Source organism: Podarcis gaigeae (genome assembly GCF_964106915.1).
Source record: "Podarcis gaigeae genome assembly, chromosome: W".
Taxonomy (NCBI): Eukaryota; Metazoa; Chordata; class Lepidosauria; order Squamata; family Lacertidae; genus Podarcis; species Podarcis gaigeae.
The window spans coordinates 17,926,876-17,951,289 of NC_139695.1; the positions used below are offsets into that span (position 1 = coordinate 17,926,876).

Here is a 24,414-nt window from a genome sequence, read left to right on the forward strand (position 1 = left end):
TCCTGTGCCCATTTTATCATAGCTGATTTAACCGTTTCATCTTGTGTGTTCCATTTTAACAGCAAGTTGTACATTCTTGAAAGTACCTTAGTCTTAGGTTCTAACAATTCTGTTTCTAACTTCGATTTTTCCACCTGGAATCCTTTTTTTTTATCCAAATTAAAAACCTATTTGATCTGAGCATAATGTAGCCAATCTCACACTTTATCTTTTAATTTCTCCAAACTCTGCAGCCTCCAATTATCTCCATGTTTTTCTAATATTTCCCAATATTTCGGCCATTTGGCCTCCATATTGAGTCTTTTCCGAGCCTTAGCTTCCATTGGTGATAACCACCTTGGGGTCTTGTTTTCCAATAAGTCTTTATATTTCGTCCAGACATTAAACACTGCTTTCCTGACAATATGGTTCTTGAAAGCTTTATGACTTTTAACCTTGTCATACCACAAATATGCATGCCATCCATAAGCATTGTTAAAACCTTCCAGATCTAGAACATCAGTGTTTTCAAGAAGCAGCCAGTCTTTCAACCAGCAAAAAGCTGCTGATTCATAATACAACCTTAAGTCTGGCAGGGCAAAGCCCCCTCTATCTTTAGCATCAGTTAATATCTTAAACTTAATTCTGGGCTTTTTGCCCTGCCAGACAAATTTGGAGATATCTCTTTGCCACCTCCCAAAACACTCCACTTTATCCACAATCTGTAAAGTCTGGAACAGAAACAGCATTTTTGGCAATACATTCATCTTTATAGCAGCAATTCGGCCCAACAAGGAAAGTTTCAATTTTGACCAACCTTCTAGATCCCTTTTAATTTCTGACAAACACTTTTCATAGTTATCCTTAAATAAGCTCAGATTTTTGGCTGTTATGTTTACCCCTAGGTATCTTACTTTTTAAACCACATTTAACTCTGTCTCTTTCTGAAACCTTTCTGATTCTGAAGATGTCAAATTTTTTTCTAATACCTTAGCTTTTTGCTTGTTTAGTTTAAATCCCGCCACCCGACCAAACTCATGAATCAATTGTAATACCCTTTTCGTACTAGATTCTGGCTCCTGTAGGGTCAAAACCAGGTCATCTGCAAAAGCTTTAAGTTTATACTGTTTCTCTCCGACCTGAATTCCTTCAACCAACCGGTCCCCTCTAATCATATTCAAGAGCACCTCCAGGACTGAAATAAATAACATAGGAGAAATAGGGCAACCTTGTCGTGTTCCTTTTTCAATTTTGAACTCTTCCGTCACCACATTGTTAACTATCAATTTAGCCTTTTGTTCTGAGTAAATTGCATCTATCCCATTTTCAAATCCCCGTCCCACTCCCATCCCTTCCAGGTTTTTCTTCATAAACTTCCATGAAATATTGTCAAAGGCCTTCTCCGCATCTATAAATATTAACACTGCCTTTGTATTAATATTTGTTTGCAAAAGTTCCAAAATATCAATAATGTTCCTTGTGTTAGCAAACAAATGTCTACCTGGGAGAAAGCCTGCCTGGTCCTTATGAATCACTTCGTTCAGAACTTTTTTAAATCTACTTGCTAAAATGTCTGCAAATATTTTATAATCCACATTTAGGAGGGAGATGGGACGGTAGTTCTTAAGTTGTGTCTTTTCAGATTCTAATTTGGGTATCAATGTGATGAAAGCTTCTTTCCACGATTCCGGTGCGTTCTTCCCCTCCATGATTTCATTGCAAACCTCCATTAAAGGATGTATCAAATAATCTTTCAATGTCTTATAATATTTGGAGGTAAGCCCATCTGGCCCTGGAGATTTGCCCAATTGCATATTCTGAATGGCTTCTTCAATCTCTTGTTGTGTTATTTTATAATTCAGGATTGTCCTATTTTCTTGAGACAACTTTGGTAGTCCATTCCTTATCAAAAATTGTTCTATCTCAACCTCATTTTGCGGCCCTTGAGTATATAATTGTTTGAAATATCTCTGGAAGCACTTTCTGATCTCCACAGGATTCTGAATATTTCTTCCTTCAATCTCTAGATTTGTAACCGTATTTAATTTTTGTCTCTTTTTCAACTGCCATGCCAACAGTTTTCCACATTTGTTTGCCGATTCAAATGATCTTTGTTTCATTAACTTAACTTTCCACTCCACTTCCTGATTTATCAATTTGGAGTATTGTGCTTGATAAAGTTTAATTTCTCTCAAAATCTCCTGTGATTTCGGTCTCGATCTTAACTTCTTCTCACATTCTTTAATTTTCTCCAGAATCTTGTCTTTTTTCTCATTCTGTGCTCTTTTCTTTATAGTGTTCTGTTGTATCAGAAACCCCCTCATAACCGCTTTACTTGCATCCCAGATGACTCTTTTTTCTACTGTAGTGTTCAAATTTATCTCAAAATAGTCCTTCAAAGCTTTTTGGGCCTTTTTGGTAATCTCCTGATCTCTAAATAAATTGTCATTCATCTTCCATCTAAAGGAGCTGGTTGGAGTTAGTCTCATATCCATCTTTACGGCATTATGGTCGGAGCAGGTTTTTGGGCAGATTTCCACTTTTCTTGTCTTAGGTGCCAGACCTCTAGTTATCCATATTTGGTCGATTCTTGTCCATGTCAGTTGGGCTTCAGAAAAGAATGTTCCTTCTCTTCCTAGGGGGTTCTTTGTCCTCCAAATGTCAATCAAGTCCATATTGTCAGTCAGTTCGAAAAAAGTTTTAGGTAGTCTGCCATCTTTTGTCACATTTTGGCTGTGTGACTTATCCATGTTGGTTGATGGCACCCCATTCATGTCCCCCATCATAATGATGTTGTTATAGTCCAGATAGTCCAGCATTATCTCATGCAGCTTCTTGTAAAATTCCGATTTCCCCTCATTTGGTGCATCGATTCCTAATATCAAAAACTTTTCTCCTTGATTTTGTATCTCAATTGCCAAAATTCTTCCTTGCTCATCTTTAAATAAAAATTTTGGTGACAGGCTCTCCTTTGCGTATATCACCACTCCTCTTTTCTTAACTCGATCCGAAGAGATAAATTCTTGGCCTAGTCTCTTGTTTATTAACACTTTTCTATGGAGCCTAGTCACGTGTGTTTCTTGCAAACAAATAATGTCCAATTGTTCTTTCTTCAATACATGAAATATTCTTTTCCTTTTTTCCGGGGAATTGCAGCCATTAATATTCCAACTCAGAAGTTGCAGAGACATCCTGGACAAATCTGTTATTCCTTTGATGATGGTGTCTCTTTCTCCTGATCCTCAGATCCCGAAGGTGTAGGTACAGGCGATGACCCAGACCCTGGAAATCTTTCAATCCCTTTCTGAAGGTCCTCTCCGTAAGCACTCAAAAATTTTTCTTTGTCCTCGGCTGTTTTAATTTTCACCTTCTTCCCTCTGAATGTAAAAGATAGTCCTTGGGGGAATTCCCACCTAAAAACAATTGAATTGCTCCTCAGCAGTCTTGCTAACTCTGTGTAGGTGGATCTAAGGTCCAAAAGTTGTTTTGGGATATCTTTATAAATTTCTGCTCTTCTGTCCAGAATTTCAAGTGACTTTTCGTAATGTAGGCCTAGTATTTTGTCTCTTTCCTCCCTAGATCTCAAGGTAATCAAGCAGTCTCTGGGCCTGTCTTTCCTTGTTAATTTTCCAAGTCTAAAAGCAGTCACAATTTTAAAGTCCTTTTCTTCTTCCAATGGCCAAAACTTGGAAAATTCTTTTGTCAGGAACTCAATCAAATTCCCTTGTTCAAGTTCTAATATTGACCTCAATCTCAAGTTATTTTCCCGGCTCCGTAGTTCTATCATAGATAGGTAAGCCTGCTGTTCACCAATCTGCTTGTGCAATGGTTTTACCACCTGCTTTAATGCTTCAGCTTTTTGATTGGCTTCCTCGGCCAATTTGCGATTTTCTGTGGTGGCTTCAAATAGTTTCCCAATTGATTGTGCATTCAGAGCAACTTGTTCAGTTAGTTTATTAACACTGGCTGTGTTTTGGTCAATCTTAGCCGTTTGCTCATCCGCTTTTTTGTCCAAAGCTTCCAATTTTTGGAAGATTTTGTCTAGGACTGCGTGGTGCTTGCTGCCTGCTGCCCAGGAGGACTCCCCTGAGTGAGTGCCTGAAGGCCCTGCTCTTGCCACCTACCATCTGGCCTGGGGCGGGGCCTGAAGCCTCATAAGGACTGCGTGCTGCTTGCTGCCTGCTGCCCAGGAGGACTCCCCTGAGTGAGTGCTTGAGGGCCCTGCTCTTGCCACTTACCATCTGGCCTGGGGTGGGGCCTGAAGCCTCACAAGGACTGCTTGGTGCTTGCTGCCTGCTGCCCAGGAGGACTCCCCTGAGTGAGTGCTTGAGGGCCCTGCTCCTTCCTGCCACTTACCATCTGGCCTGGGGCGGGGCCTGAAGCCTCATAAGGACTGCATGCTGCTTGCTGCCTGCTGCCCAGGAGGACTCCCCTGAGTGAGTGCCTGAGGGCCCTGCTCTTGCCACTTACCACCTGGCCCAGGGCGGGGCCTGACAGGCCTCACTAGGACAGTGTTACTGCAGGAGGGGCACAGAGTGTTTTTAAAATGTTTTTTAAAAAATTCTTTTGGATTTTTTGTATGTGGGGGGTGGGGGTGGGATGGGTGTTTGGTTGGGTTTGGGGAATTATTTTTTCTATTTTTGATGTTTTTGTAATTTTTACATTTTTTTGTTTGTATTGTTTTATTGGTTTTGTTTGTTTGTATAAGTTGTTATTTTGTTCTTAGGGGGAGGGGCCAGGGCTGCCGGGGAGTGGGCCCCAGCCCACAAAATGGCTGGGGCATGTTCCACAGGGGGGAATGCACTGGGACAACCGATCTCAGTGATCACGGGTAGGAGGAGGAGTTACGCTAAGACCAGACCATGTCATTACAGAGGAGGCAGGTTTAGTCGTTGTCTGAGGACTATTCCTGCCTCCGGGTCTGGTCCTGACCGGATGGATACTAGAATCAGCAAGGGATACCCACATGACCTGAAAGTGTTGCTGTGCAATGCCAGGTCAATGATTCATAAGACCACTGCCATCCATGACTTGATCATGGATGGAGGACTAGACCTGGCTTGTGTAACAGAGACTTGGTTGGATGAAGCAGATGGGCCTGTCCTTGCCACTGCTTGTCCACCAGGTTTCTCTTACGCACAGCAACCCAGGTCATGTGGGCGGGGAGGGGGGGTTGCAGTGATTTTTAGAAAGTCATTAGTTTGCACCAGGCGTCCTATTGGGAAGACCCAGTTTTCTGAGTGCATGTTCTGGAAGTTGGGCAATAGGGGCAGTACAGGATTCCTTTTGGTGTACCGACCTCCCCGCTGCACCAAGGATTCCCTGCCCGAGCTGCTTCAGGTCGTGGCGGATGTTCTCCTGGAGACACCTAGCTTGGTCGTCCTAGGGGATTTTAACATCCATGCCGACACGACCTTACAAGGGGCAGCTCGGGACTTCGTGGAAAGCATGGCCTCCATGGGGCTATCCCTGAATAAGTCTGGCCCAACCCATAGCCGCGGACATGCCTTGGACCTGGTGTTTACCTCTATGGATGTTGGTGATCTGACACTAAGTAAAAGTGAAACAAAAGAAGTGCCATGGTCAGATTGAGGCAAGGGAGAAGGGCTACCCCTATGCTATCCACATACTCAGTTATCAGAAACCAATATAATCAATATATTCATATATGCTTACACATAATCAAGGCTTACAGTGTTAGAAATAATCCATTTTGAATCAAAAGGGAAGCTGTGCTTTAGCAAACTACAAAACTGCTTGAAACAGCAAAGTAGGAGCCGACCTTTCCCCTAAACATCTGTGCACCCCGGACAAGGGGGAAAGACATGAATCAGAGATTCTGGTACAAAATCCCCTCAGATACAGGCTAAATTAATCCACAGAACAGGAAGAGCAAAACCACAAAATGTCCAAAAGCTCCCTGTCCTGTCATAACTGGGGGAAAGGTTAGACAGAGCGTCACTGCGAGCATCGGAAAGCAGAACTAGAATCCGGTGCTGACCAAGGTTTGACCGGGGGTCAAGTAGCGTGACAACCGCTTGCTGATTGGCTGATTCTCGCTGACAATATTGTGAATCTTTCGTGATTGTCTTATGATCAATGATTTGCTGTATTCTGCTCAGGTATAAAGACCTCTGGATTTCTGTCAATCGGGGTCCCAGTTCTTTGGAAAATATTCCAACTGGGTACCTTATTGCCTGGCAATAAACCTCACCTTCTTATTCTCCAAATGCTGTCTGGCTGATCTATATTTAAGTACATCGCGAGTACCCCATTTGCTTCATTTGGTGCCGTGACTCGGATCAGACAGGCCAGTAGGGTTTTTTTTACCCAAAAAGAGCCTCGCCCGGTTCTTGCGGGGGGCGTGTTGGGGACCTTGTTCCAACTCCAGGCGCCACTCGGACATCATTTCCGAAGGAGGGGGGCAATCGCCTCGGCCCGGGCCCCTTGGCAAGACGGAGGCAAGGACCGAGGAAGGAGAATCTGAACGTGAGCCGACAGGAAAAGCACGCCACGAAAGGAACTCACGGTGAGTTGAGAAAAAAAAAAATGATGAGTGCTTGATCAACACTCGGGCGACCCACTAGTAACCTCCCGTTAAAGGGAAAAGGATTCCCAGAAGGGAACAGGGGAGGAGAAGCTGGGGAGCCGAAGGAGGAAAAGGGAGGTTCTGCAGGAAAAGGTTGGGGAAAACAAAAAGACAAAACAGCTGTGTGTGTGTATGTGTTTCTCTGCCAAAGTTGTTTCACCGCAGGCAAAGGGGGGTGGGGAAAAAAAAAAAGGTGGTGTGTGTGTATGATCGAATGGAAAAGTGTCCAGGGACTTGTGGTTGAATGAGTAAGGACTGTGATATATAAAAAGGAAGAGTGTGTTGAGAAAAAAAGGGGGAAGCGTGCACTGTGGGTTTTCTTGTCCTATTTTTGAAACTGCCTAGTTGAAAGTTTGCCTGGCGAAGAGGGAAAGTTTTTTGCAAAGAACTATGGGGGGAAAATGTTCAAAACCAGTTCAAGCCTGTACACCCCTAGAATGCATGTTAGAAAATTTTAAAAGAGTTTTCCCAGAAGAACCAGGAGAGGTCAAACCAAGTAAGGAGGTTTTAAAGAAATATTGCCAACAGATTTGGCCCCAACAGGTCAAAAATTGGCCACGGGGAGGTACCTTCAGGATTGAGATATGTCAAGCGGTTATGGATTCAATAATGCAGAAACCGGATTTGCTTAAGGAGCAGTTCTATTATATTTCAAAATGGACCGCTGTTTGCTTAAAAAATCCGGAGTGGCTCAGGATAAAGGGGAATAATAGCAGCTGTGAGATTTTTGCAGTAAGACAGGAAGCCAGGAAAGCCACAAATTCTTCTGCAACTGACAGAAAAATTTATGTTGCTCCGCCAGAGGAGGAGGGAATCCCTCCACCGCCATACAATTATAGCAGCACAAACCAAGCAATGCAGCCGCCTTCAGGGCAAGTGTTGCCAAGTCAAAATGCAAGGGCAGGACAAGCCCAACAGATACCTGTGCCCAGCCCATCTCAGCTGGCGGTAAATAACTCTCAACAAGTTTCACAGGGAGCCCCACCTTCTCAAGCAACGCTGGATGTGCCTAGGCTTCCAGATTTGCCTTCCCAGCCAAACCCAGCGGCTGCTTTAGATCAAAGCACGTTACCCTCCCCTCCCGAGGAAAAATTCAGCCAGGACATGTCAGTCAGGCAGACACAGACAGAGGGAGCGGAAGGAGGAACCAGCACATTTCAAATATCTGGAGCATGGGGGGAACAAACAAATTCGTTGAGAACCCCAGGAAGCCAAGACAGTTCAAAATTATGGAAATTAATGGAGGCAATTACAGATTCTGGTCAAAAATTGGTCCTGAAAATGAGAGAAAGTGATTTGCCTAGCACATCTCAAAGCCCAGCCTCGCCTCAGTTTCCTAAAGGAGGTTATTATTTACGTAATAACAAAGGGGCACCAGCGCCAATGCTTCCCCTAAGGGCTGTGTTGGGGCCCCAAGAGCCACGACCAGTAGATGCAAATGGAAGACCGAGTGGCCCTTGGCCTGAAAGGACAAGGACTCTTCAATATGTTCCTTTTACAACCACTGATCTATTAAATTGGAAAACACATACGGTACCCTTTTCGGAAAAGTCTCAGGCCATGCTGGATTTAGTTGCTTCCATTATGGTAACCCATCTGCCTACATGGCAAGATTGCAGGCATCTTTTGATGACCCTTTTCACCTCTGAGGAAAGGAGGAGGATAGATACCACTGCAGATAACAATCTCAAGGCCCAGATACCAAATTCTGAAAACAATCCAGATGCTTGGGTCCGTGCCAGATATCCACTTACAGATCCAGGGTGGGACCCAGAAAGGGATAAGGACGCCTTGGACAATTATCGGCAGGAAGTAGTAAAGGCTATAAAAGGTGCTGCCAGGAAGCCTACAAATATTTCTAGGGTTGCTGAAATTGTTCAACAGAATGATGAATCTCCTTCTCATTATTTGGAACGCTTGATGGAGGCATATAGGATTTATACCCCCTTTGATCCAGAAGCCCCAGAAAGTAAGCAAATGGTAAATGCGGCATTTGTGGCTCAGAGTGCTACGGACATTAAGAGGAAATTGCAAAAGTTAGACGCTTTTGAAACCTTGCAAATGGATCAGCTCCTAGCAATCGCTCAAAAGGTTTTCTTGAACAGAGAAAATGAGGTTAAGAAGGACAGAGTTCGGGAGATGAAGCAAAAGGCGGTGTTTTTGGCTGCAGCCATCAGCCAAGGATCGGCATTTGATGCAGGGGCCCAAGGGAGAGGTTCAAGTAGGGCACGTGGAGGTAGAAGTGGAAGTGGAAGGGGAAGAGGACTGACATTGGGAAGGAATCAGTGTGCAATTTGCAGGAAGGAAGGTCATTGGAAACAGGAGTGCCCTGATGCAAGGGAAGCAGAGGGAGAAGGTGGATTCAGGAATCAGAGGGAACGTGGACGTGAATGGGAATCGCAGAGAGGAAGGATGCAAGCAGGAAGATATGTGAGGAACAGAGGAAGTAGCAGAGATTTTGTTGGATTGGCGCAATTGGAGGAATATGAGAATGAGAATGCATAGGACAGACCGGGCTCAACTCTTTCTTTAGGCTCCCAGGAGCCCATGGTCTCGGTTAAATTGGGGAGCCGTTTAGTAAATTTCATGATAGACACTGGAGCGCAATTTTCGGTGCTCACAAAGCCATTAAAAGCAAAAAGCAACCAAGCAGTGACAATTGTGGGGGCCACAGGCAACAGGGTCCTAAAACCGTTTCTGCAACCTCAAGAATGCCAGATTGGAGGGAAAACACTTACACATCAATTTCTGTATGTGCCTGAATGCCCAATTCCCTTGCTGGGACGTGACTTTCTATCAAAGGTTCAAGCACAGATCACATTCACACCAAAAGGGGCAGAAATGAAATTACCCCAGGCTGCATCTGGGATAGTTACAGTGGAAGTGCCTAGGGAACAAGCATGGAAAATGATGGTGGCTTTGTCAAGTAAAGACTCTCAAAAAGAAATTTCACAGATTCCTAAGAATCTGAGAGCCCCACCTGGAGTATGGGCAGAGGACAACCCACCAGGCATGGCGAAGAATATAGCCCCATTCATAGTAAATCTAAAACCAGGGGCAAAGCCAATAGCAACTCGACAATATCCAATCCCAAGACAAGCAGCAGAGGGAATGCAGATGCATATAGACAAGTTTTTGCAATATGGGCTTTTGGTAAAGTGCCAGTCCAGCTGGAATTCTCCACTTTTTCCAGTGCGCAAGCCAAATTCAGATCAGTTTCGCCCAGTCCAAGATCTGAAAAGGATTAATAATTTAATACAGACTCTGCATCCATGTTTGCCCAATCCTTACAACCTCCTAGGATTGATTCCATCAGAGGCAACTGTGTTTACAGTGTTGGACTTAAAAGATGCATTTTTCTGTTGCCGTGTTGCATCCCAGAGTCAGCCAACATTTGCATTTCAATGGGAGGATCCTTACAAGGGGACAAAAACCCAATTAACGTGGACAAGGTTGCCCCAGGGGTTCAAGAATTCGCCAACACTTTTTGCTACAGCCCTTGCCCAGGATTTGTCTAAATTCCCTTCAGTACCTGGGAAAACGATTCTTCTCCAATTTTTGGATGATTTATTGATTGGATGTGACAGTTATGAGACTTGTAAAAAGGCCACAGAGGATTTGCTGTATCTCCTTTGGGAGGCAGGATACAAGGTGTCTCGGAAAAAGGCTCAAATTTGCCAAGAGACAGTGAAATATTTGGGGTTTCACATTTCTCACCAGCAGAGGACGTTGGGATGCGAGAGGAAGGAAGCCATATGTATCATTAAGGAACCCACAAGCCGCAGGCAATTGCGGGGGTTTTTGGGGGCAGCAAGCTTTTGCCGTATTTGGATCCCTGATTTTAGCACCCTAGCAAAGCCTCTGTATGAAAGCACGAAAGGCAAAGAGAATGCTCATTTCGAATGGCATGCAGAGCAAAGGAAAGCTTTCAATATGTTAAAGTCTAAACTGATGCAGGCTCCAGCCTTGGCTTTGCCTGACCCAGGAAGAGTTTTTTATCTTTTCGTTCATGAGAAATCTGGAATTGCAGCAGGGGTCTTGACTCAAGTAATGGGAAGTTGGAAAAGACCTGTAGCTTATTTGTCAGAACAACTGGACGCAGTGGCAAAAGGATGGCCACCTTGTATGAGATCAGTAGCTGCAACAGCCCTATTGGTCAAAAAGGCATTTAAATTCACCTTTGGACAAGAGATTTATGTGAATGTGCCTCATGCTGTGTTAACGTTAATGGAATACAAGGGAAGTTACTGGCTTTCTAACGAATGAATGGCGAAATATCAAGGGCTTTTATGTGGTAACCCACAAGTACATTTGCAGGTTGTGAACACCCTGAACCCCGCTTCCTTGTTACCCCTTCCTGAGTCAGTGGATCATGAACCTCATGATTGCATTCAAGTAATGGACACAATTTATTCTAGCCGTCCAGATTTGCAGGATGAGCCTTTAAAAGACCCAGATGTAGAATATTTCACTGATGGAAGCAGTTTTGTGAAGGAGGGGCAGAGGAGAGCAGGATATTCTGTGGTTACTCAAAATGAGGTCATTGAAGCGCAGGCTCTGCCAATTTCATCCTCAGCGCAGAAAGCGGAACTTGTGGCTTTAACAAGAGCACTTCAGCTAGCAGCTGGATGTAGTGTAAACATTTACACAGACTCAAAGTTTGCTTTTTTGACATTACATGCCCACGGAGCCTTGTGGAAGGAAAGGGGGCTCATTGGGGCAGAAGGGAAAGCGCTAAAATATGGCCCGGAATTAGAAGCGCTTTTGGAAGCTGTGTGGGCTCCGAGGAAGGTAGCGGTCATACATTGCTGAGGCCACAGCAAAGGAACCACAAAGACAGCTAAGGGAAATCAATTCGCAGATCTGGCTGCAAAACGGGCAGCATTGCTACCACCGCCACCTGCCTCTATAACAGCATCTCTTCTTCCTACAGCAGTTGATTTAGAACAAATAAAGCCCATCTATACGGAGGCAGAACAGGAATGGGCCCAACAAGAGGGGGCTTACAGAATGCCAACACAGGATGGATGGTTTATCCTTCCAGACCAGCGAATATTTGTTCCAGAAGCCTTGGGCAGGAACATAGTAAAGCAATACCATGAGTCCACTCACTATGGGGCTACGGCATTGCGGGAAAGCCTGAATAGGCAATTTTACATAACCAGGATATCACAGCTGGCAGAAGCAGTATCACGTGCATGCCTTTTATGTGCAAAAAATAACCCCAAGCAAGGCCCAGTACCTCCACCAGGAATACAGCAAACAGGCTTAATGCCAATGGAGAATTTAATAGTGGATTTCACAGAAATGCCCAAGGCAAAAGGATATAAGGCGCTTTTGGTTTTTACATGTTCTCTTACAGGCTGGCCTGAGATATATCCAGCTAAAACAGAAAAAGCCCAGGAGGTTGTAAAGCGCCTCTTAACGGAAATCATTCCAAGGTTTGGTCTACCAAGGTGCATAGGCAGTGACAATGGTCCGGCTTTCATTGCATCAATTGTGGATGGGGTATGCAAAGCATTGCAAATACAATGGAAACTACATGCGGCCTATAGACCTCAAAGTTCAGGAAAAACCGAAAGGATGAATCGGACTCTGAAAGCGCAATTAGCGAAATTGTGCCAGGAAACTCATTGTAAATGGATAGACATGTTGCCTATAGCTTTGTTTAGGATCAGATGTTCACCAACAAAGAGACTGAAACTTTCTCCGTTTGAACTTTTGTATGGGAGACCACCTCCAATAGCCAGGGGGAAAACAGCAGACTTGACTCAGGTGGGGGGGGCAGATAACAGCAGAACAAATCCAGGCTCTTTCTTCTGTTTTTCTTGATTTGAACAGGTGGTGTCTCCAGCACATTCCCATCTGCTTATCCGACCCAGTTCATCCTTTTCGGCCAGGAGACCGAGTGTGGGTACGAGATTGGAAAGACGAACCACTGACGGCTCGCTGGAGAGGTCCCTACACGGTTCTGCTGGCCACACCTACTGCAGTAAAGGTAGCGGAAGTGACCCCGTGGATTCATCACTCTCGTCTGAAGCGGTCTGAGGGTCATTGGAACTGTGAGCTGAACCCGTCGGACCCTCTGAAGCTGAAGCTCACCAGGAAACCTTGCACCTAGCCCCTCCGGAAGCAGGCAGGAGCACGGGCAACGGGACTACAGGTCTGCTCTCACTGCACCTGGAAGCCAGTGAGTCTACGCACACCGGAAGATTTTGGAGCTGCACCAGCGTATGGGAGGACCCCTACCAGTAAAGATTTCAGTAAATCCTAAATTCCGGCCAGACTTTGCTCATAAACCCTTAGTACAAATAACAATAACAAGGGTAGACAAAAGGGGGGACATTCGTGATAAGTGGGTGGATTGGGTAACTGCATACGGTTGTTACATCCCTTTCTTTCTTTGGGAGGTCTACAATCCAGATTGGGCACAAGCAGGACCAAGACAATAGTTCACATACAAGGGAGAGTACATGCCAGGGGAACCAAGGAAAGCCATACGAAGCTTCTCCTACCCACCTCCCCAAGGAGCATTTCCCGGTGCTATTTCCACCACCACCCACAGGCCCCTTCAAGGTGGCAGTTGCAGAGTGTATACAGTGTGAGTTGACCTCACCAGTTCGATCAGAACCTGGGGACCACCAATAGGTCCACCGGGTGCGGCCGAGCGGGAGGCTATATCTCACTAAAGGGTATGTTCTGGTACCTGCTACCTTATATAATTGTTGCAATTTCGCTCCTTGTGGTCCTGATCATTGTATTTTGTGTATACAAGAAGGATCACAGTATCAACATCAACCTAGAGCTGGAGCTGATAAGGTTCAACCTTGAAGGCATACATGGGGAAAATGAAAATGAAGCTCCTGTTGATATTGATGTGCTTGTGGCTCCAGAGAGGCCCAATGGTAGTAGGTAATGTCTTCATAGACCATGCTGAACACATGTTCCAGATATATGGGAAAATGCTACCCTATACTATGAACATCCGAGGAAGGTAGCAGACATGTCCCTTATACCAGGATTAATCAAGGATCCTGATGTTGTTTTGGCAGGCCTACTTTACAATCAGAGTGGTCTCTTTGCAGCCCCACCTACTGAAATGAATGACATCCCCTACCGATATATCAGATATACCAGAACCACAAAAGGTCTATGTTTTTGTTGTCATGCCACTGGAGTATGGAATTCCAAATGGAAGTATTGGCCCCAAGTTAAGTACCACATTGACAAAGGATGGCTGGGAAATTATACCCAATGCTCGGATAAATTTTGGCTTTGGGGTTCCCACAATGCCTCCTACCAGGGCAATACGACCTCGTCAGATTTATACCCATACTTTCCTCAGTATTCAGTTAATTTCACCGGACAAGGGTCCATTTGTTCCGGTTGGATGATTAAAGATCCTAACCTCTGGTTTCTATATGATGGATTGGCGACGAATTTCCACCCAGGAAATTTCCAGTGTGTCGGTGTGGGGGCGTTCACCTTTCCGGTTGCAGTGGAGGTCAACCACATGGTACCTCGTCTTGCAAGCAGACGGAAAAGGGCAGCCCTAGGCGAACACTGTGAAGATGAAATTTATCTGACAAATTCTGTAGGGAGCGTTGGGGGTGGATTTATAGGATTCCTCTCAATGGGAATTTACCCAGGAGTAGTTTCAGAGCAAAATAGGAAAGCACTGTTTGCTCTTACATGCAGGCTGAAAAAAACTATCAATGCCACCACCCATGTCTTGCGCTCCTTGCAGTCAGAGGTTGAGGATTTGAACCAACTGACGATGACCCATAGATTGGTTTTGGATTACCTCCTTGCACGTTCAGGCGGTTTTTGTAAAATTGTCCCAAAAGGTCGATGCCAGGTTAAATTCCACGACCTCAACGAGACGATCGAGGATGAATTGGAAAAACTTCAGTCCCTGGCAGTTGACAACTCACCCACTCAGAATCCCTGGGGAAAAATGTGGTCATGGATCCCAGGAGAGGGGTGGGTGCATGGCCTTCTGACCGCCTTAGCTATAGGAGGGATTGTTTTTCTGTTGTTTCTTTCTGTAATCCCTTGTTGTCTGTCTTTGCTTAGAGGAATGATAGCCCGCAATGTTAAACATCTCACTGACCCTCAGATTCTGGCAATATACCGAGCCTTGCCACCGGTGCCAGATGAGCCAGAGGAAGACGATGGTTACGAGCGAATGCATAGGGAACCAGTCCCGGTGCAGGAACAGGCCCCATTGCAGGAAACAACGGTTTATTCTGATGTCCTGAGTGGTGTTCAAGCTCAGGAGTCAGATGAATCTTCTCTCTGAGCTTGAAAAGGGGGGAATGAGGCAAGGGAGAAGGGCTACCCCTATGCTATCCACATACTCAGTTATCAGAAACCAATATAATCAATATATTCATATATGCTTACACATAATCAAGGCTTACAGTGTTAGAAATAATCCATTTTGAATCAAAAGGGAAGCTGTGCTTTAGCAAACTACAAAACTGCTTGAAACAGCAAAGTAGGAGCCGACCTTTCCCCTAAACATCTGTGCACCCCGGACAAGGGGGAAAGACATGAATCAGAGATTCTGGTACAAAATCCCCTCAGATACAGGCTAAATTAATCCACAGAACAGGAAGAGCAAAACCACAAAATGTCCAAAAGCTCCCTGTCCTGTCATAACTGGGGGAAAGGTTAGACAGAGCGTTACTGCGAGCATCGGAAAGCAGAACTAGAATCCGGTGCTGACCAAGGTTTGACCGGGGGTCAAGTAGCGTGACAACCGCTTGCTGATTGGCTGATTCTCGCTGACAATATTGTGAATCTTTCGTGATTGTCTTATGATCAATGATTTGCTGTATTCTGCTCAGGTATAAAGACCTCTGGATTTCTGTCAATCGGGGTCCCAGTTCTTTGGAAAATATTCCAACTGGGTACCTTATTGCCTGGCAATAAACCTCACCTTCTTATTCTCCAAATGCTGTCTGGCTGATCTATATTTAAGTACATCGCGAGTACCCCATTTGCTTCAAGATCACTTCCTGGTGCAACTGGACTTCTCTGCGACCCATCCCCTCTGCAGGGAGGTGGGACCAATTCGAATGGTCCGCCCCCGCCACTTAATGGATCCAAATGGTTTCCAGAGAGTGGTAGGGGATGCTTTATCCCATGTTGATGGCCTTTCAGCTGATTCCCTGGTGGCCCGCTGGAATGCGGAGTTAACCAGGGCTATTGACTGTTTGGCTCCGAAGCGCCCTCTCCGATTGCATGGAGCCCGGAAAGCCCCGTGGTTTTCCACGGATCTGAGGGCAATGAAACAATCGTTGAGACGGCTAGAGCGCCGGTGGCGGATAACTCATTCCGAATCTGACCGGACACAGGTTAGAGCTCAACGTTGAGCCTACCAAGTGGCGATAGCGACGGCGAAGAAGAATTTCTTCACCGCCTCTATTGCATCTGCAGAAAACAGCAGCAGGGGACTTTTTCAGGTGGTTCACAATTTAGCGGAACCACCTGTAACATCGGGGCCCAGTACGGGCCACATATTCTCCTGCAATGATTTTGCAAAGTTTTTTGCAGATAAAATCGCTCAGATTCGGGAAGAAGTAGACTCCACCGTGGGAGCAGGGCCAGGGCGGGAGAGTGCTAGAGTTCTGTCTAGTCAAGTTGAGTGGGATCAATTCCAATCTGTTACCTCCGAGGATGTGGACAGGCTGCTTGGACGAGTGAAACCAACCACCTGTCTCCTGGATCCTTGCCCATCCTGGCTTATAAAAGCTAGCCGGGAAGGACTGGGCGATGGGCTTCGTGGGATGGTGAATGCTTCCCTCCATGAGGGAGCCTTCCCAGACCCACTGAAAGAGGCGGTTATTAAACCGCTTCTTAAAAAACCATCTTTAGATGCGGCCACAATGGCCAACTATCGCCCAGTCTCAAATCTTCCATTCTTGGGCAAGGTGATAGAGCGAGCGGTTGCCGAACAACTCCAGGCACGCCTGGAAGAAGCGGACCATTTGGATCCCTTCCAGTCGGGATTCAGGCCTCATCACGGGACTGAAACTGCCTTGGTCACACTGGTTGATGATCTCCAGCGGGCTAGGGACAAAGGTGAGAGCTGTTTCCTAGTTCTGCTGGATCTCTCAGCGGCGTTTGATACCATCGACCATAACATCCTTCTGGACTGTCTTGAGGGGCTGGGAGCTGGGGGCACTGTCCTACAGTGGTTCCGCTCCTTCCTCCTGGGCCGTGTTCAGAAAGTGGTGGTGGGGATGAGTGTTCAGACGCCTGGGCTCTCACTTGTGGGGTGCCTCAGGGTTCTGTCCTCTCCCCCATGCTTTTCAACATCTACATGCAGCCGCTGGGAGAGATCATCAGGAGGTTTGGGCTGGGTGTTCATCAGTATGCAGATGATACCCAGCTCTACCTCTCTTTTAAATCAGAACCAGTGAGGGCAGTGAAGGTCCTGTGTGAGTGTCTGGAGGCGGTTGGAGGATGGATGGCGGCTAACAGATTGAGGTTGAATCCTGACAAGACAGAAGTACTGTTTCTGGGGGACAGGAGGCGGGCAGGTGTGGAGGATTCCCTGGTCCTGAATGGGGTAACTGTGCCCCTGAAGGACCAGGTGCGCAGCCTGGGAGTCATTTTGGACTCACAGCTGTCCATGGAGGCACAGGTCAAATCTGTGTCCAGGGCAGCTGTTTACCAGCTCCATCTGGTACGTAGGCTGAGACCCTATCTGCCTGCGGACTGTCTCGCCAGAGTGGTGCATGCTCTGGTTATCTCCCGCTTGGACTACTGCAATGCACTCTACGTGGGGCTACCTTTGAAGGTGACTCGGAAACTACAACTAATCCAGAATGCGGCAGCTAGACTGGTGACTGGGGGCGGCCGCCGAGACCACATAACACCGGTCTTGAAAGACCTACATTGGCTCCCAGTATGTTTCCGAGCACAATTCAAAGTGTTGGTGCTGACCTTTAAAGCCCTAAACGGCCTCGGTCCAGTATACCTGAAGGAGCGTCTCCTCCCCCATCATTCTGCCCGGACGCTGAGGTCCAGCGCCGAGGGCCTTCTGGCGGTTCCCTCATTGTGAGAAGCAAAGCTACAGGGAACCAGGCAGAGGGCCTTCTCGGTAGTGGCGCCCACCCTGTGGAACGCCCTTCCAGCAGATGTCAAAGCAATAAACAACTACCTGACATTCAGAAGACATCTTAAGGCAGCCCTGTTCAGGGAAGTTTTTAACGTGTGATTTTACTGTATTTTTGGTTTTTATGGAAGCCGCCCAGAGTGGCTGGGGAGGCCCAGCCAGATGGGCGGGGTATAAATAATAAATTATTATTATTATTATTATTATTATTATTATTATTATTATTATTATTATTATTATTATTATTATTATTGTAGTACTGAGTTGGATCCTCCTGCTGCCATATCTTCCAACAAAGTTTGCTCAATTCCTTCTTCTTCTGCCACCAAAACAGCAGGGACAGATGATCTACGCGGCTGTGAAGTTAAGGTCAAAGTTGTTTGTTTAGCTTTCGCTTTAGCCGCTCTTGTTTTCCCAGTGCCACTCATTCCAGTTCTGTCTACTAGTCAAGGTCAAACTGTGTATGTTCCCATAGGAATCCACCAGCCCAGAGGGTAAACAACAAGATAGAAGGGAAGGAAAGAGAAAGCAAAGTCACATACAGTTGTAAGTCCAAAATCCTCTAGAGGGAGTTCGAATGTATCTTGAGGGAAGAGCCAAATTGTTAAAAAACTTCTAAAACAATGTCCAAACAGCCATTAATTTCCAAGGAACCTTCAGTTCTCTTGTAGTTAGCAGAGTTGGTCTTAAAAGCACAACAATGTCTCTAGCAAGTGCCAGAAAAAGTATTTCAATGTAGCTGTTCCAGTAACACTCAGTTTGTAACAGACCAAAGTAACAAAGTGTCAAAGTCTGCAATCTGACAGTTCTGATGATCAGGCAGTCCGACTGCCTGGGTTTCTCAGTAAAATTGTAATTCCACAAGAAGAGGTAAAACACAGTCCATGCTAAAAAATAAACCACTTCAAAAATTTAATCCTAAATCTCCATGGGAGCAGCTCCCTTAGATGCACAGATTGATTGCTTTTAACGCCTCTTCAAAGGCTCCAGATATCAAAGTCCTTTGCTTTAGATCTTAAGCAGAAGTGGAAGACGGACTTCCTGGTTGCGTCTCCCGCTTTTAGCCGAATATTAAATACTTTAGTCCCCAATTCTTTCTGTCTTTTTTTACTCATGGGTTGTTGCTTTTCAAATTGAATGTTCCCAGGAAAAAAGGTCAGCGCTCACCGACAGCGGCTATGCGGCTTCACTCCACAGAAAGAGCGATCGACTCACAGCACCGCGCCAGCCCTTCCACGTTCCGACACCCCTTACGGGGTCTCTTCTTCGTTTTGGGGGGCGCTTCTGGTGCCCGCCGAGTCCCACGACCACCGGATGTTTCCAATCACAGCTTTATACATTATAGGATGATATTTTTTTTAAGGGACAGGCCATCTTGTTAAAACAATGGGCGGGGTTGGTAAAGTTTGGAAAAAATAACAAGAATGATATTGAATGGAGTTGTAGAAAATTATAAAAATGAACTAAAGTCAATATAAGCATTGAGACCTGATGGAATTAAGGAGCCAAATCTAAAAATCCAATACATTTCTTTCTGTAATAATTTCTTTCTTAAGATATCTGTGTTCGCCTCAGGAGTGTAATGTTTATAAACGATAAACCATCTGAAATCTGTTGCCTTATGTTTAGCCTCTAAGAAGTGAGATGTAAGAGGTGCTTCCAAATACGATTCTTATGCTCTAGTATTCTAATTTTAACTGTTCTTGTAGTGCTGCCCATGTACCAACGGTCGCAAATACATTGAATTACATATACCACTCCACAGGAATTACAGTTGGTAAATGCTTCTAGTTTTATAATGCTGTTGGTTCCAGGTATAATAAAATCTTTTGTCTCAATTGTTAAACTACACGCTGCACATCTTCCGCATTTAAAATGTCCCTTTATAGCGCAACCTCACACCCCTTCACAGAACTCCACATGATGCTGGAAGCTCAAGGGTTTAGTGAACCCATCTGTCAGGTTCCCTTGGCTCGATCAGTACTTCAGCCATATTAAACCTGCCTGGACACTCTGACACACATTCTGGAAACATATGTCCAAATGTTTGGTTCTGGACTTAAACTGTCCAGACTCTGCCAACTTAAGACAAGGTTGATTTTCTTCCCAAACAGTGATGGGCAAACAACAATCCCCACAGATCTCTTGGACCAAACACCAGTAGAAGTCCAATTCCCTGCCCAAATCAGACAACGCACTGAACTCAGCCTCAGTAGAGGAAAGTGCAATAAGACTTTGCTTCCTGGACTTCTACCCAACCAGAGATTCCCCAAACTTCACTACTAACCTAGACACAGATTTCCTGTCTCCAAGATTTGCCCAGTCGCTGTCTGTCCAGCACGTGAGCCATGTGTTCAGCTGACAACGTGAGGCAAAAAATCTTTGGTATCTTGCAAATAGCTCAGCACTCTCTTGATGCCAAGCCAGGCACTCACACTGGGCTTTGTAGCCTCCCGGCTGAGCAGATTCACAGCAAACGCTATGTCTGGTCTGCTCCACCGAGAGAGATACAACAGACTCCCTAGCCCTGACTGAAACATCTCCGGGTTTGGGAACTCAGAACGATCCCCAAGTTGACTGTCCTTCACGTAGCTTGTCTCCATGGGCGTTCTGATCCCTGCACAGTCAGACATCCTGAACTTCTCAAGCAACTGCTGAATCTTGCCTTTCTGACTGAACAAAAAGCTTCCATTCTCAGACCTGTCTATCTTAACTCCTAGGTATACCTGTACTGAACCAAGGTTTTTGAGCTTAAAATGCTTTCCAAGCTCTTTGGCAAACCCTTGCACCTGTTTACATGTCTGTGACGCATATAAGATGTCATCTACAAACACCAAGATCAACTCCTGTATCTCTCCTGACCCCTTCAGGTACAGGCAGCTGTCTGCAAGACTCCTTTGGAAACCCATGCTTTCCAAAGCATCATTCAGACACATGTTCCAATTTTTGGCCGATTGTCTCAAGCCATAAATGGACTTGTGCAGTTTCCACACTGCATCTGGATTATTGCCCTCAAACCCTGGAGGAGGTAGCATGCACAGATCCTCCTTCAGATCTGAGTTCAAATAAGCCACTCTGAGAAAGATTTATTGCTCGGAGAGATAAAGTCCAGCAGGCTTCCCTGCGCGCAGTACGCATTCCAGACCTCCGAGCAAAGCAGAGTAAACACACAGCGTTCAGGATCTTGGCTTTCTGTCTTCTGTGCATCGGTGTGCATAAATCAGGCTCTCAGGCAGCTTTGCTAAACGAAAAGCAGTTTATTTACAGCGTAGATCAACCATTATCTAGCAACGCACGAAGCATCGCACAAAGCATGTCTGTACCGGACAAAAGCGAAACCAGACTGAACAAAGAATTGAGACCCTCGGAAATGACGCAGGGTCTCTCCGCCCCACAGTAGGGCAGGACGCATACTCTGAGCTGTTTAACCCTGTAGGCTCAGGTTCTCCTCACACCCCCTCTCGCCCTGCACTACTGGGGGCTAGCAAGTATCACCACTACCCCAACTTCAAACCACCACAGAACTCCCCATGACACTGGAAGCTCAAGGGTTTAGTGAACCCATTCACCAGGTTATTGTGGCTTGCACAGTACTTCAGCCGTATCAAACCTGACTGGACACTTTGACACACATTTTGGAAACGTATGTCTAGATGCTTGGTTCTGGCCTTAAACTGCCCAGATTAAATCCCCACAGATCTCTTGCACCAGGCATCTATAGAACGCCAGTTCCTAGCACAAATCTGACAGTGCGCTGAATTCAGCCTCAGTAGAGGACAGCGCAATGAGACTTTACTTCCGGGACTTCCACCCAATAAGAGATTCCCCAAACTTTATTACCATCCCAGATACTGACTTCCTGTCATCCAGATTTGCCCAGTTGCTGTCTGCCCAGCACGTGAGCTTCGTCTCACCTACTGCTGACAGTTTGAGACTGAAGTCCTTGGTATCTTGCAGGTAACGCAGTACCCGCTTGACACCATGCCAGGCACTTACACTGGGCTTTGTAGCTTCCCTACTGAGCAGATTGGTAGCAAACACAATGTCTGGCCTGCTCCATTGGGACAGATACAACAGACTACCCAGAGCTGACTGAAAGAGCTCAGCGTTCTCAAACTCAGCGCATTCTGCTAGCTGACTGTCTTTCACGTAGCTTGTCTCCATGGGTGTCCTAACTCCAGCACAATCAGACATTCAGTTGTTGTGGGTTTAAGAAGGTAAACCCAGCAGCTACTCACGGCCTGTTTGCCTGCTGGCAACTTCGTGAGGGAGAACACTCCTAGAGACTCCATTGAGCTCATCTCCTTCTGCATTGCCTCATGCCATTTCCTGGCTTTTTCCTGAAGTTTCTGAACATCCTCAAAACTCTCAGGATCACACTGTGCCATACCAACCCACACACTTGTGACTGTAAACCTGTCAGGAATTTACCTTTTGTTATCCGAGTTGAACGTCTCAACCCAACTTCAGGTACCCCCTCTGGCTCACTAGGGCCAGCTAGAACGTCCTTGGCATCAGAGAGCTCCCCCTCTGGCTTACTGCGCCATCTAGACTTCTCAGCTGAACCTGTGGGAGAGGAAGGAGCACTCCTCTGTTCAAGCTTCACAGCTTTAGGAGATGTTCTTCCCTCTACCTGCTCTGGGACGGGACTCTGTGCCTCAGCAGCAGGCTCAACCTCTTCCTCTTCTTCATCAGCAGAGTCAAGCAGACTCTCTGAAAGAACATCAGGGTTCCCATGTATGTGTGTCCACCCACTCTGCTCACAGAATTCAGCACTGTTGCTGAGCAGAATCCTGGACTGATCGCCTGTTGGATAGGCAAATCTCCACACCTTGGTCCCTGGCTCATACCTACAGAAAGTCATATTTTGGGACCTAGGGCCACCCTTTCTGCATTTGACCTTTGGTGTAAGGATCCAAGCCTTATTCCCTTCTGGCGGAAGAAACTTTGCAGAGCAGACCCGGTGAATTCCACACCCCGGTCACTCTGAAAATTCTACACCTGTGTAGAAAACTATAGTTCCACTGCCGCAATCCAGTCTCTGATCAGCAGCGCAGCCTCCCTCTTGTGTTTAAGCGGGAAGACCCACCCATTTCTCGAGAAATCATTTATCAGCATGAGCGCATATTTGGCCCTGCCCAGACTGGCTACTGACATAGGGTCACACAAACCTGCATGCACCACCTGAAAAGGTCTAGTGGTCATCCTTTCAGACCTTGGATAGGTGCACGTTTTGATCAGCTCTGGCCCATCTTGAGCTGATACAGGCTCGTCTTATCTTGAGCCCAAGCAGAGTGTAGTCCAGCAACGAAAGGATAAGCAGGTATCGTGCTACATGCTAATTGTTTTATTTCTCATCTATACCAAGAACACACAAACGTACATCTTGCCTCTGTGAGAGCAGAGAAGCAACTCCTCTCGACACAAAGAAACCGAGAGAACAGTGAAAAACAAGAAACCAGTGTACGTCACATCCAGTCTCCCATTCCCGTGGGAACCCAACAGTAACTCTGACTGTGGAATGTAAACAATTGTCTTGAGACAAGCATTTTTGCTGCTCAGTGAGGGAAATAGAAACCAACATCCTCCCCCTTTCTGTGAACATCACTGGGCAGCATGTTCGTACAATCTCAGTACAAACCCAACTTCTGCACATAGGTACAGTGTTGATCCCTTGATATAATCTTGGACAATACATCAGCAGGAATTTCATTACCTGGCATATAGGACACCGTTACGAGAACCTTCTGAATACATTCCCTAGCATGTTGCAGTTTCAATTGCAAGTGTTTCGTGCTTTGCTTACAACCTTCAGAATTCAGCAAAGCCAAACATGCTTTGTTGTCTTGATAAACCTGGATTGGACATTTGACAGGAATTTTCATGTCTTTGCACAATTGTAACAACCATTCACAATCCTTAAGTGAATAAGACAGTGCATTCAGTTCAGCTTCACAAGTACTTAAGCTAACTGTTGTTTGCTTCTTGCATGACCAATCAAATAGACCCTGATTGTACAGGTAGCAAACTCCAGACGTACTTTTCCTGTCTGTAGTGTCACTTCCAAAACTTGCATCTGCAAATATCTCAAGACCACCAGACTTCTGATTCTTAAATCTCAGTCTGTAATGCATAGTGCCTTTCAAATAGCGAGCTATGCGTTTCAGAGCTTTCCAATCCTTAACACTAGGATTGTTGACTTGTCTGCTTAGCAAATTACAGCTAACAGCAATGTCAGGTCTTGAACATCTGGCAATGAAGTTTAGTTTGCCTAGCACACTTCTGTACAGTGTAGTGTCAGAAAATGTTTCTTCAGTGTCATCTACCTGATAACCTGTTGTCATCGGTGTGTCTACAGGGTTAGCATTCAGCAGGTTTAGTTTGCTTAACACATCAGCAATTTTCCGTGACTGGTGTACTAGAATGTTACCATCTTGATCTCTCTATTTCCAGAGATAGGTAGTTGTTTACCTCACCAAGCTCTTTCATGTCAAAGTGCTCTTTCAGTTGAGCTAGGGTGTTATTGTACATTGTGACATCCTTCCAAAAGAAAAAAAATCATTAACATAAAACAAGCAATACAGCTTCTTTTGCCCTTCCTCTTTGACAAATACACATGGATCAGCTTTCCCTTGCTGAAAACCTAGAGAAAACAATACTTCAGTGAGTTTTGTGTGCCAACACCGTGCACTCTGTTTGAGACCATAAAGGGACTTCT

The 24,414-nt window shown here is 45.7% G+C and overlaps 2 long non-coding RNA genes across 3 annotated transcripts in view; one reads left to right on the plus strand and one right to left on the minus strand.

The window, feature by feature from the left end:
- The window catches only part of LOC310836005, a 125,879-nt gene that overhangs the window by 26,579 nt on the left and 74,886 nt on the right, over nt 1–24,414 (plus strand). The gene's annotated exons all lie outside the window — the stretch shown is intronic.
- The window catches only part of LOC310835989, a 73,050-nt gene continuing 52,689 nt past the window's right edge, over nt 4,054–24,414 (minus strand). For both annotated transcript variants that reach the window (XR_014559808.1, XR_014559809.1), the window contains 2 exons: nt 4,290–4,406; nt 4,054–4,174 (listed from right to left, as the gene is read on the minus strand). This is a non-coding gene — a long non-coding RNA (uncharacterized lncRNA). The remainder of the gene's footprint in view (nt 4,175–4,289; nt 4,407–24,414) is intronic.